This window comes from Rhipicephalus sanguineus, unplaced genomic scaffold (assembly GCF_013339695.2).
Source record: "Rhipicephalus sanguineus isolate Rsan-2018 unplaced genomic scaffold, BIME_Rsan_1.4 Seq200, whole genome shotgun sequence".
NCBI classification, from domain to species: Eukaryota; Metazoa; Arthropoda; class Arachnida; order Ixodida; family Ixodidae; genus Rhipicephalus; species Rhipicephalus sanguineus.
The window spans coordinates 17,501-29,581 of NW_023614751.1; positions in this window are offsets into that span (position 1 = coordinate 17,501).

Here is a 12,081-nt window from a genome sequence, read left to right on the forward strand (position 1 = left end):
AAAGAAAGAAACAGACGACGAACAGTGGCAGAGAGAACGCTGCCTTTCTCGTCTGCCTGCCAAGTTTAGCGGCCGTTGGTTACTTTTTACGCTTCGTAAAACTATACATCGACGCAGAAGTTTCCAATGTTAAATAAAACTTGTTTTTCTGCGATAATAATAAACAAATAGCTCACTACGTGCTCCTTCAGTAAGAAATCAACCATTTCGACGCAAGGAACGCGCTGAAGCCAGACGCGTCTTCGAGGTTTCTGGGCTCTACGTGACGGATACGAATCCGAGTCAAGTTCGAAGCTCACATATCCCGGCATTCCCATGCGTCCAACAGCTTGCAGCGCCACTTTTCCCTCTAGGTAAGTGTAGGAAACTCTATGGGACGCTCTCCTGGTCGCCTCCTTAACTTCTAATAATCCAAAATTGGCATAAGAGGGGATCACTGTATGGTGAACGCGATTCACTGGTCATGGCATGAGTAACGCAAAATACCTGTCGCGTACGTCATGAACCCCTTTCTCTCAGTCACGTGCGGCAGATACCCGCATACCAGAGTTTATGTTATGCGAGTATGTGCCACAGGTGATACAAAGTCTCAACCGACACAGTAAACGCGAACACACACACTGACACGAAAGGAAAGTAATAATAATAATTGTTGGGGCTTTAATTTTGACCATCTGGTATTCTTTCACATGCACCGAGATCACACAGTACACGGGCATGTAGCATTATGCATCCATCGAAATGCGACCGCCGCGGCCGGGATCGAACCCGCGACCTTCGGGTCAGCAGCCGAGCACCGTAACCGCTACACCACCGTGGCGGACACAAAGAAAGTGAGGAAGCTGAAGACAGAACACCTCTGGAAGACGCTCAACTACATACAATGCACTCGTTCACGTGGTCCGCAAGGTGGAACACGTCGATTACGCAAAAACCGGGGTCATGCTTCCTTCAATAAAGCAACCAGGGCCTCTCATCATTACCGGTGACTTCAACATCGATTATCAAGACCCGACAACGCCTGGTCTTTATACTGCGTGAAAGACGGCTTGAATGTGGACAGGGCATCAAAAGACCTCGCTGCCACGTGCAGGACAGGAGGCGTCATAGATCATTTCATCGTGAGAGGCATCCAGGATTTCCAGCAGCTGTGCTATACCTCGCACTTCACTACACTTAGACCCCTCGTAGCCGTGATCACGAACGGATCCGATTAACAAGTCCGGTCCACCTGCTGGTGCCCATTGGTCACGGTGATGATGACCTTGTTCAAGAACTGTCAAGCACCCCTTCTACACATACACACGGGTTCGTGAAACGTGCGTACGCTCCCGTCAAAACAGATAAGTATAAGCACAACAGCTGCAACGGAACTGTATTAACTGCAACTGTGACTGTAACGTACGTGCAGTGCGCCTGCGTGTGCCACTCGGCTGTGCGTATATCCAGGGTAACTTTGCTGAATGAAGCTTAGTTGCGAGTAACGCCTGTCCTGTGAATTTGTGTTTCTCCTTTGTGCTGTTCGGATTCGCGCTTTCGAGTATTGAATAATATAAGCACTTCATATCAGCTTACCGCGTCTGTTGTAACACCCATGTTGCTGTTGGCATCGTTACGTAACTGTAAACAACTGGTTATACATATGCGACTCTTCAGCATACGAGTGTGTTTAGACCACTTCCACATTTCTCTAGCGTCATTCCGTAACGCTTCGCTCAACATGAAAAATTATTCCACAGTCCCCATCCCGCGCATGCTTCGCATAGCATCGATTCCCATGGTACGTGGGATTTGCGTCTTTTTTTCTGTTTTCTTTTTTTCGAAGCGGTTTCAAGCACTGGTGTGAGTCTGTGGTAGACTGCGAAACAGGATGCCTGGGTTCGAATCTCATTCGAACCGAAGATGATCTTTATTATTTATTTATTTGCATCTATCTGAATTTTTTACTCATAACGCCCATTTTTCGCTCACAAACGACGATGGCGACACCAACATCGCAATTTTTTGCGAAACAAGCCCTTTGACGCTATCGCGTTAAACCCCTCATTCGCAGCGATGAATCGATTAAAACGGCGAATCGACTATCCCTGATACGCTCCGATCAAGAAACGTCAAATTCATACTTGCATACTTCGGTCTCTTCCTGCATTTTTGCCTTGCATATCTCCTAATTCTAAAGGTGGAATGCCGACCAGATGTCTGAGCGTCCGTGAGATTCGTGGCGCATCGCAGGTGGCAAAAGTATGCCTGCCCCGTTACTAATTACTTTCCTGGAATTACAAATTACAGCTAGCCGAAAGTAATGACAACGCATTACTTTTGAAAAGTTATGGCATTATTTTGAAATTACTTAAAAAACTTACTCTATTGGGAAAATAGGATAAAGCGAAGCTTGGTGCGTGCTTTTATTTATTTATTTATTTATTTATTTATTTATTTATTTATTTATTTATTTATTTATTTATCTCGCATTGCTCAATGCCACCTTCCTTCCTCCATGCCGCTAGTGGGACCTTCATCCACGTGCTTAACAGCGCAACACTTCAGGCAACAACGACGGCCACGCATTCATAGCAACAATGAAATGTGGCAACGTGAAATGGCAAGTGACCGCCATGAAAAGATCATGATCGAGAGAGCCTCCATTATTGAAAAACGGCTCATATAGATACGCATGTGGCCTTCGAAGACCGCATTTGCGTGCACCCGCACCCGCATTGCTGCGCCAGTATTATCGCCCACTTGTGCCGCCGCCGAAATCTGTAACTCACAGAAGCTTCGCCTAAAACTCAGCATAAGCAAATGTATTCTAGGCTTCGAGTTCGGATGCTTTTCTGTGAGCCTACCTCGCCTGGTACTCAGGTTAGCTGGCACTTGTTATTTTTATTTTTCGGTGAATTGTTTATTATGCCATAAGGGAAGCGGACATTCCGTATTTTAGTCAGAAGTAATTGGGAAAGTAACCAGTAATTTTCTTCAAGTTACTCGCTCGAAGTAACTCATTGCACTTCTAAATTACCAGCCCACAAAAGTAATTCATTACATTGCTCATGAGAGCGGAAAGTAATTTAATTACTACATTTTCATGACTGCCAAGTCTGTTGCGCATGACAGCCGGGTATACGCATTCGTGGCACCAGTAAATTCCGTTTCCGCACGTAACTTCAAACAAGTGGTTACACAACACGTGTGTGAGGAAGATCCTTCAAACGGCGGCCTCGTATTTTCAGGTGAGGCGAAGCTTGCGCGAAGCTGTTTGAGCCGGCCCCAAAGGAAACTCTGGTGTCCGCTGGAAAAAACCACAGGGCACGCCCCGCCGCCGAGCACCGCAGCTGAACTCTGCTCGGCGAAGTGGAGCACGTGAAAGGGGGAGAGAAATGAAGGCACGAAAAGGACAACGACATGGAAAGAGATACGCGAAAGAGATGCAGAGAGCGAGACAGAGAGAGAAACAACGGTAGATAAATAAAGAAAGGAATATAAGGAGAAAGCAACAGTTACAAGAAACAGAGAGAAACAAGGAAGGAGCTCCGCTCTTCCTTCAGGCTTGGCACCGCTATAGTGCGAAGCGGCCTTCATTTTACTATTCAGTTTTAATCGCCAAACTTAAGCCAGCTAGTTGTGTTCTGCGAGCAGCCGCGTTCGTAGGCGCTGTCGGCGCAGATGGCCCCAGGGGTCACGTACTGTATTGAAATTTGCAACCGTTTGTGAATTGCTTTCAGCGGTCACACCATACCGTATGGCTTTCCTGTAGAAAACAGCACTAAAAAGACGGGACGAAGAAAGGACACAAACCACGGCGCTGACTAACAACCGAATGTGTTTTATTCTTCCAGTCCAGCTTATACAGGGTGTTTCAAGGGAAATGGGATATTTGTTCGATGCTTTCAATTACTCCTGCTGTAGCCGCAGACATGTTAAGATGGTTAACGACATCACTTGAGGCAGTAATTAAGAAAGTAAAATTAATTAACTTTTAGTTAGTGGAGTTAGGCGGTTATGTCAAATAGAAGAATTGAAGTTCTTCATGCGAAGAACCGATCGCACCTTTGACACAGAGAAGCAGCGGCCTCTAGTAATTATTGTGGCGTAATGAAATTCAACCAAATTCAACGGCGAAGCCGAAACCGCTGCACCGATGAGCGCAACAAGCCAATGACCGGAATGACGTCGCTGTTCAAAACAATGATTACAGAGGTCCTTATCGTGGCTAACAACACGGACGACGACGAGAAGTGGACACGGCACAGCGCCAACTTTCAGCTGAATTTTTATTGAAGAAAACGATAACATATATAAAACACGAACAGAACACCTCGTGACTAACCCGGCCTTGTCCATTCGACTAAAAAGTACACTGCGCACCTGAGTATTGTCAAGTAGACGCAGATAATGCGAAAATAAAATAAAAACCTAACCAAAAAAAGCCAGGCAGGAGATCCACTATCTAATATGGACATCTCTGGCTGTGTGCCCGCGTAGGGTAGCAAAGCGGGCGCAACCTCCCTGCCTTTGCCCTTATCTCGTTATCCGGTAAGGCACTGGATGGCTGGCTGTCACACTGAGACCCGTTTTTATTTATAAAAATGCCTCGACAATCTCTCTTGACAATTTGTCTGGGTGCATGAAGAGCACGTTTGTTTTATCAGAAAGCGGGTGGCGCTCACAATCGCGATAATGCATAGACAAATGCGAATGCGCAAAGACTTTCAATGAACTGTGATGTTCCCTCAACCGAATATTCAAACACCGCCCGGTCTGACCTATATACTGACGACCGCATGAAAAAGGAATTGAATACACAACGTTCCGGATGCAGGGAACAAACTTCAGAGCATATTTCATGCTGCACTGCTGATCGGTTCTACTCCCTTTTCGGTCTATGCGCCTATTTAATGCCTGGAAAGTTCCCTTTAGCTTGGTTTTACTCGAAAAACCGACGTTTATTCTAAACTTAGATGCGACTATCTTTAATCTGTGTGAAAAGGAATGGACATATGGGATACAGACAAAACTATTATGATCTTCTTTATGGCTCATTCGTGACGGCTGCCCCCTTGATTTCCCGAAGCAACTTATCGCAGGTCATAGAAATATTAGCACGACCTACTTCACGCAGCCTCGCCACCTGATTTGTAACGCTGTCAAGCATATGATGGTGACAGCACTTGTTGAGGGCGGCCCTTATAGCGGAAGTTACGATACCTCGCTTAATAAATTTCAAGTGCCCTGACCTGAAATCAAGAAGAGACTTACTTGACCTCGGTTGATAGGACCAAGAAACGTGATCTGTTTTGAAGGAGAGCCTTAGGTCTAGGAACTGCAACTCTTCCTTCTCTGGAACTTCAACAGTAAACCTAAGACCTTGTTCCTGTTCCTTAAACACCTTCACAATGTCGACAATAGATCTCTGGAGGTTATGTCTTCTGACGTAAACCAAATAGCCATCTACATAGCGGAAAATGTGCCAAGTCACCCAGGTTACTTTTAATTTTGCGGTCAACGAAACTTAGAAAGATGTTGCTCCATGCAGGCGCTACACAGGAACCTATGCAAACTCCTGCCCTTTGAATAAGTGTATTTCCTTGCCACTCAACGAACGTGGACTCGATTAAAAATCCAGGAGCTCTAGGAAACTTGCAACCGGAATTTTGCAGTTATCGACGAAGCCTAATTCGTTCATTTGCCCGTGGATGCAGTCCATGACAAATTTCAATAGCTATGCATGCGGCAAGGAATAATATATAGATCTTCTATGCCTATACTAAAGCCTAAGCAGCCCACGGGGATATTTTGCTCTAAAAATTGTACTACGCACTTAGAGCTGGAGACAACGAAAGGTTCCTCCAACTTAAGCTCTGCAAGGTGTGTTTGCAGGTACTCTGAAATGACATTTAACCAGAGACTTCTTTCCGAAACGATGGTCCTGAAAGGATACTCTTGCTTATGTGCACTAAAGAAGGCATGCAGATGCAGAAGAAGCCTTTTTTCTTGCCTGAAGCCGTTTGCGACTTTTGTTAAACCAACCTTATTCAACAAAGCAACAGCGCGCGGTTTAATCTTAACCGGATCAGAGAAAACTTCGCCAAATTCTCATCGGTTGCTGAGGCTGCTTTTTCAAGAAACATGTGTACCGGTGAAACTATAAAATCCTCTTCTTTGTCAGACTCGAGAATGCGCAGACCACTATTGGCACAGCATTCAGTCAAAGATCCCAAACGTCTTGAACACCTTGAATCCCTTGACGGCTTCTTTAACACATCAACGCACTGGTCTGTTCACTTATTCTGCTTGGTGAACCACGGTGCTGGCTAAGACGACCTTGTCCAGTTGCTTGAAACGCGGCTCAAGGCAGAACTTAGGCCCTAGTTAAAGGACCCGTAGGCACTCATCTGGTATAGCTTGTGCCAGATGAAAAACAAGCTAGAGATAGTCAACTGTATCTTCATTTTAACGATTTCGGTTGCCAGCCAACTTTTAAACATTCGACTTTCCTCTCAAAATACCATGATGAACGCGCGCCTCTAATTTCTGATGCATATCATATCTATAACGGCGGCGAGGCATGTGCAAGCCTCCCCTCGATTTCTCTCCTTCCGAAGGAGTTATCATTCCTGCCCCATTGAACATTTGCATTGCTTCTGCGCAGGCTAAGTGTTCATCTTTTTTTCTGGGGTTTCTTTCTTGTTTCTTTTTCTGTTTCATTAAGATAGCGGTGGAGTATATATATATATATATGTGTTGACTGGAAGAATAAAACAGATTTGGTTGTTATAGTCAGCGCCGTGGTTTCTGTCCTTCCTTCGTCCCGTATTTTTAGCGCTGTTTTCTACTGGAAATCATGAACCAAGCAGCCCAAATGAGTACCCTACTGCAGATCGTATAGCTGACAGGGCTTCTCTGTTCGCTCTAATCAGTGCTCGAAGCAAAGAGCGCAGTGCCTCGGCTGGCAAGGACAAGACACTTTGCAGGCGCTTCCTTTCGACTCGGTGCCGAGAGCACATGAGCCAGAATAATAGCGCCCGGAGAAGTGGCGAGTACGTGTGTTCCTCACCGTGGAAGAGCCCAAAACTGGGGTAATATCAGCGCAACAGGACATCAACGCAAGACGTCCACGCTCACGACCAGTGCATCCGGCGCGGCATCGAAGCGGCGCTGGTGCACTGTAGGGACCTGGGGGGGGGGGGGGGGGTCCCGCCCGTCGCGGCCAACTCTGGGCAGTCCGGCGCTGGCCGAACACAGCTGTGCAAGGGGGGCTTGATCTGCAGCAAGGACGTACAGCTGCGTCTCTCTCTCTTGATTCGCTTCGATGCGGATGCACCGGCGCTCCGCTAAAGCGGCCACGTTGAGTCATGTTCACACTAAGAGTGGACGACACTGTACATAGGACACCTGTCCTTTGTACTTCTCGTCCTTGCGTTCCTTGCTAAGCAGTCCTTACAATGTGCACGTTACGCTGGGATAACTAACCATTACATCGGTACTATACAGGTTGGCGATGCAGGCAATAAAATTAAAAATAGAAACGTGGGCAGAACATAACGGTATTTTGGGAGAACTTTGGGAGAATGGATTTCGAGTCGACAGGCGGTTAGACGATAACCTATTTGTTCTGACTCAGTGTATAGAAATATCTAAAATAGAAAACAGGCCTTTGTACGTGGCTTTTCTAGACATCACTGGGGCGTATGAACATGTTAGTCAGGAAATTTTGTGGGATGTATTGAAAGGAATGGGCACAGGCGACGACTGTATGCACCTTTTTAGGGAGATATACCGAGAAAATACAGTTTGCATAGAGTGGGAAGGAGTTTGTAGCAAATGGAACATTGATTAGCAAGGGGCTGAGACAGGGTTGTCCTTTGTCCCCGCTGTTATTCATACTGTACATGGTGAGGATGGAAAAAGCGCTAGAAGGTAGCAACGTTGCTTTTAATCTGTCACGCACACAGGGCGGCGTGATGATTGAGCAAAAGCTTCCAGCTTTATATTATGCTGACGATATTGTCTTATTTGCGGACAGTCGAAATGATATACAGCGGCCGGCGGATATATGCGGAAGGGATCCGAAGGCGCAGCTCTCGGACTAGGATTTTGTGTAACAAAATGTGGATGAATGGTATTCAATGATCCCAATGATCAGGCAATGTCAATACAGGGCCAAGAAATACCAAGGGTAAGAGAATACAAGTACCTCGGAGTATGGATAAATGAGGGTGACAGGTAAATGGAGGTACAGGAAAAAGCCTCGACAGCAATAGGAAAAGAGGAATGCTGCAATAATGAAGCACAGACCGTAAAGGGCGATATGGGATGGGCAAGTTTTGAGGTGAGGGAAGCTCAGAGCAAAATAAGGTTTGAAGAGAGGCTAAGGAATATGAAGGAGAGTAGATGGGCAGAGAAGGTGTTCCGATATTTGTATAAGAAGAGCGTGGACACACAGTGGAGAAAAAGAACTAGGAGGCTCACCAGTAAATATACTGCTGGCAGTGTAAGCGATGTGGCAACAAAGAGCGTTAAGCGAAAAGTCAGAGAGGCGGAGAGGATTTACTGGATGGCAGCGACGGGGAAAAAACGGCTCTGAGTATCTACCGAAAGAACAAGAAGGAAATCAGGAGGGATGCATTTTACGATAATTCGAGGGGAAGCGCTTTGCTGTTTGAAGCGAGATCGGGTTGCCTTAGAACGCGTAGTTATAAAGCGAGCTTCAGTAAAGAAGAAGAACAATGCACATGCTGCGGGGAAGATAAGGAAACGGCGGAGCATGTTCTGATTGAGTGTGGAGATATCCACCCTGTACGTTTGGGCACGAGTCTGCATGAAGCCTTGAGTTTTAGGGACAACAATGGAAAGCTGATCAAGCCCGCGGTAGAAATAAGTAAGAGACGGCTAGCGTATTGGTGGCAGAAATCTAGGGATAAATGAAAAAAATAGAGTTGGAAAAGTAAGGATTCTGCCGTAAGGGGCAGATAACTGGGCTGTGAATTTGTTTTTGTTTTTCTCTATCGTAAGATTGATTTGATCGTAGTAGACAAGGCATTACGCCAACCAAAAAAAAAGGGGGGGCGGGAAGAAAAAAAATGCTTTTTCTTTTTTTTGTGTGTCGAGCCTGGTGGCACACATGTCACCACACCGTTTGCCCGTTGGAAGGCTACCGCAAGAAAACGCGGCGTCATTTCTTCTTTTCGCCATTTACGTGGTCTTTATTGTACGCGGGTAATGCATTGACGAGCTGTAGTGATTATGCCCCATAAAACGAAGAAGACTGAACGCGGGTGCTTCGTTTCTGGCTGCTACGAAAACTCCGAAACCAAAGAAGTGGGTTGCGAAGAAATACAGTGATAATGATTTACAAAATGTATCTTTGCCCTAACACAAAATAGGGCGGCGTTTTTTTTTTCATTTTCTGGCAGCGCAGCTGCAGAAATGAAACTTCTAATACTATTAGAAAGGAAGGATTTGCGCTTGTGCTTTGGACTTCTCATGTTCGTTGCGAACAAAGTGTTAGATATAGAAGCGCGATTACCATAGTTTGCTGATTAGATCCAAGATATCAAACATTTTTAAAGATATACGAGCTGATCATTATTCTTTGAAGCACATTGGTCTCGTGTGCACACCCATCAGATTATATTTGTGCAAACGCTGCTAGAACTTGTGGGGTCCGCTGTGTACTCCAAGAAGGAACGCTCGCCGGTTCAACTAAAAAAAAACATTTATTAGTAAAAAATTTAACGTTATGGCAACAGGGGCAAAACACGATAAGAAACTCACGACTCAGTTTGATGCAAAACTTCCGACAACACTTCCGCGCCGGTCCAGCTAACCCTGGCCCGGCGGACCGCACGCCGCGCACACACGCGCACCTGTCGACAGTTCGCCGGCAACTCCCCCCGCATCTTGTCGGCCGGCGCTTTTATAGCGGATCTGTGCGACGTGCGCACTTCTACTGCGCAGCATGTGCCGCGATCGGTTGGCAATGCGCGCGATTCCCACAAACTACCGAAGGTAAAAATATAACATATTGGCTTTATAAGTAAACTCAATTCAGTCCTACACATAGAATTTCGTGATATTTTATTGCGACAGCAATTATATGGACAGTCTCGGCTGCTTTTTGTCCGTCCCCATCGCCACCGTCATGCACCGTATATGTATAAGTATGTATATAGATAGCACAGACTATATAGACAGCGCAGACTAATAAAAGCCCGGCATCGCTGCTGTTGGCCAACTTTCGCAGTATCTTTCCAAAGTTTGTCTCATTGAAAGTGATCATTCATTCTACATCATCAGATATCATTAGAAGCACGGAAGCTTGGGCGAGTTTGTAAGACATCATGTCACAACTTCAAAGCGCTAAAAAACAGGGACAAACGAAAAAGAGTGGACACGACGAGCGCTAACTTGAAACTGAAATTTATTACAAGAAAGATTGGAAAAAGGTAAACCCTATTAGATGGCGCACATGCGTGCACACTTGCGCAGACTGCTCAGAAAAGCCCAAGAAAAACACCACAAAATCACTTTGGTATGACGCCAGATTTCTGCAGTAGATTATATTCGCATTCCAACAGACTCAGTGAAGGCTGGCTGACACACCCGTCGCCTGTCTCTTTAATCAGATAGGCTTCGACTATCTCCCTTGTTAGTTTATTATCGTGTCTGAAAATTACTGAAGTGTCAGATAAACCAGGTTCACATCAGATATCATTCTTGGCACTGAAACATGGCTTTCTGATGATATCAATAGTAGTGACCTTGCGTTCCTCTCATCATTTGTAATCTTTCGCAAAAATAGGACTGTCTCTGGAGGTGGTGGTGTGCTAATTGCTGTGAAAGAGTACTATGAGCCGTGCATCGTTGCAGTCGACTCTCCCCTAGAGGCCCTCTGGGTCTCACTAAAGTTCGGTCATTTGCGGTGCGTTTTAGGGGTCTGCTATCGGCCACCGGACTGCCGTCCAGATTTCGCTGAACTATTCAACGAAGCACTCGAGCTAGTTACCAACAGGTTTCCCGACTGCCTCCTAATAATTGGTGGTGATTTCAATTACCCTGCATTAGACTGGTCATCAACATCGAGTAGGTCACACTCTTGCCGTGCTGAACACCTTGGTTTTGTTAACTCACTTTACTATCATAACCTCACACAACTAGTTCACGACCCCACGCGTGGTAATCACATTTTAGACCTCTTACCTGTGTCACACGGGCAGCTTTAACTGCGGTTATACTTAACCGTGGTTACAGGATTAACCGCAGTTAACGCGAACGCGGGTTTGCCATTGCTACACGGTGCTCAGTCAGCTCAGTTGAGCAAACCGACGAAACCACGTGCTGCTCATGTGGTCCGCAAGAAGTTTGGGCACACCCTCGGCAAGTTTCGTGGTACGATATACCTCGGCTAACCCCCACGACAGTGTATTGAATCGTTCCACCTTCGACTACATATTCAGTGTTTGCAGCTCTGTGAGGTGGCTAGACAAGAACAATGCAAAAAGGACTTCCCCTCAAGAAACCTGTAGCGATAATGCTGTACCCTCTCGCAAACTCGCCGTGGACGGAATAACCTTTGTTGTTGGCCTTTCCACGGCGAGCGTCGTTTTGCCAAGCAAAACTCGTTTTCAACTAGTTTTGTTTGGCTATTGTTCGCCGACTGCAGACGCGTTCCGTGAATATCCTCTGCGAAGCTGCCGAATAACGTGCGCCGGTTCACGGCTGGTGCACTCGCAGCTCCGCCATCTTGTCAGCTTCTCGGTTTGTGAGGGTAAACCGTGCTTGCCTAGCTCGGTTTGCGATAACTACGGTTAGGAGACTAACTGCGGTTACGTCTGTCGTGTAGCTACCACTAACCGCGGTTAACCGTAACCGTAGTTAGCTTAACCGCGGTTAAGGCTGTCCGTGTGACAGGGGTATTCACAAACAGCCTCGATATTGCCAAATCACACGTCCTAGAATCCATTAGTGACCACAAAGTAGTGCAGTGCTCTTTTTCACTTCCTTGTGCTGACAAAACAAGAACAAAAAATGTATCCTTAACTACGCACGAGCCGAAACCCAGAAGATCAACCAAATGCTGCA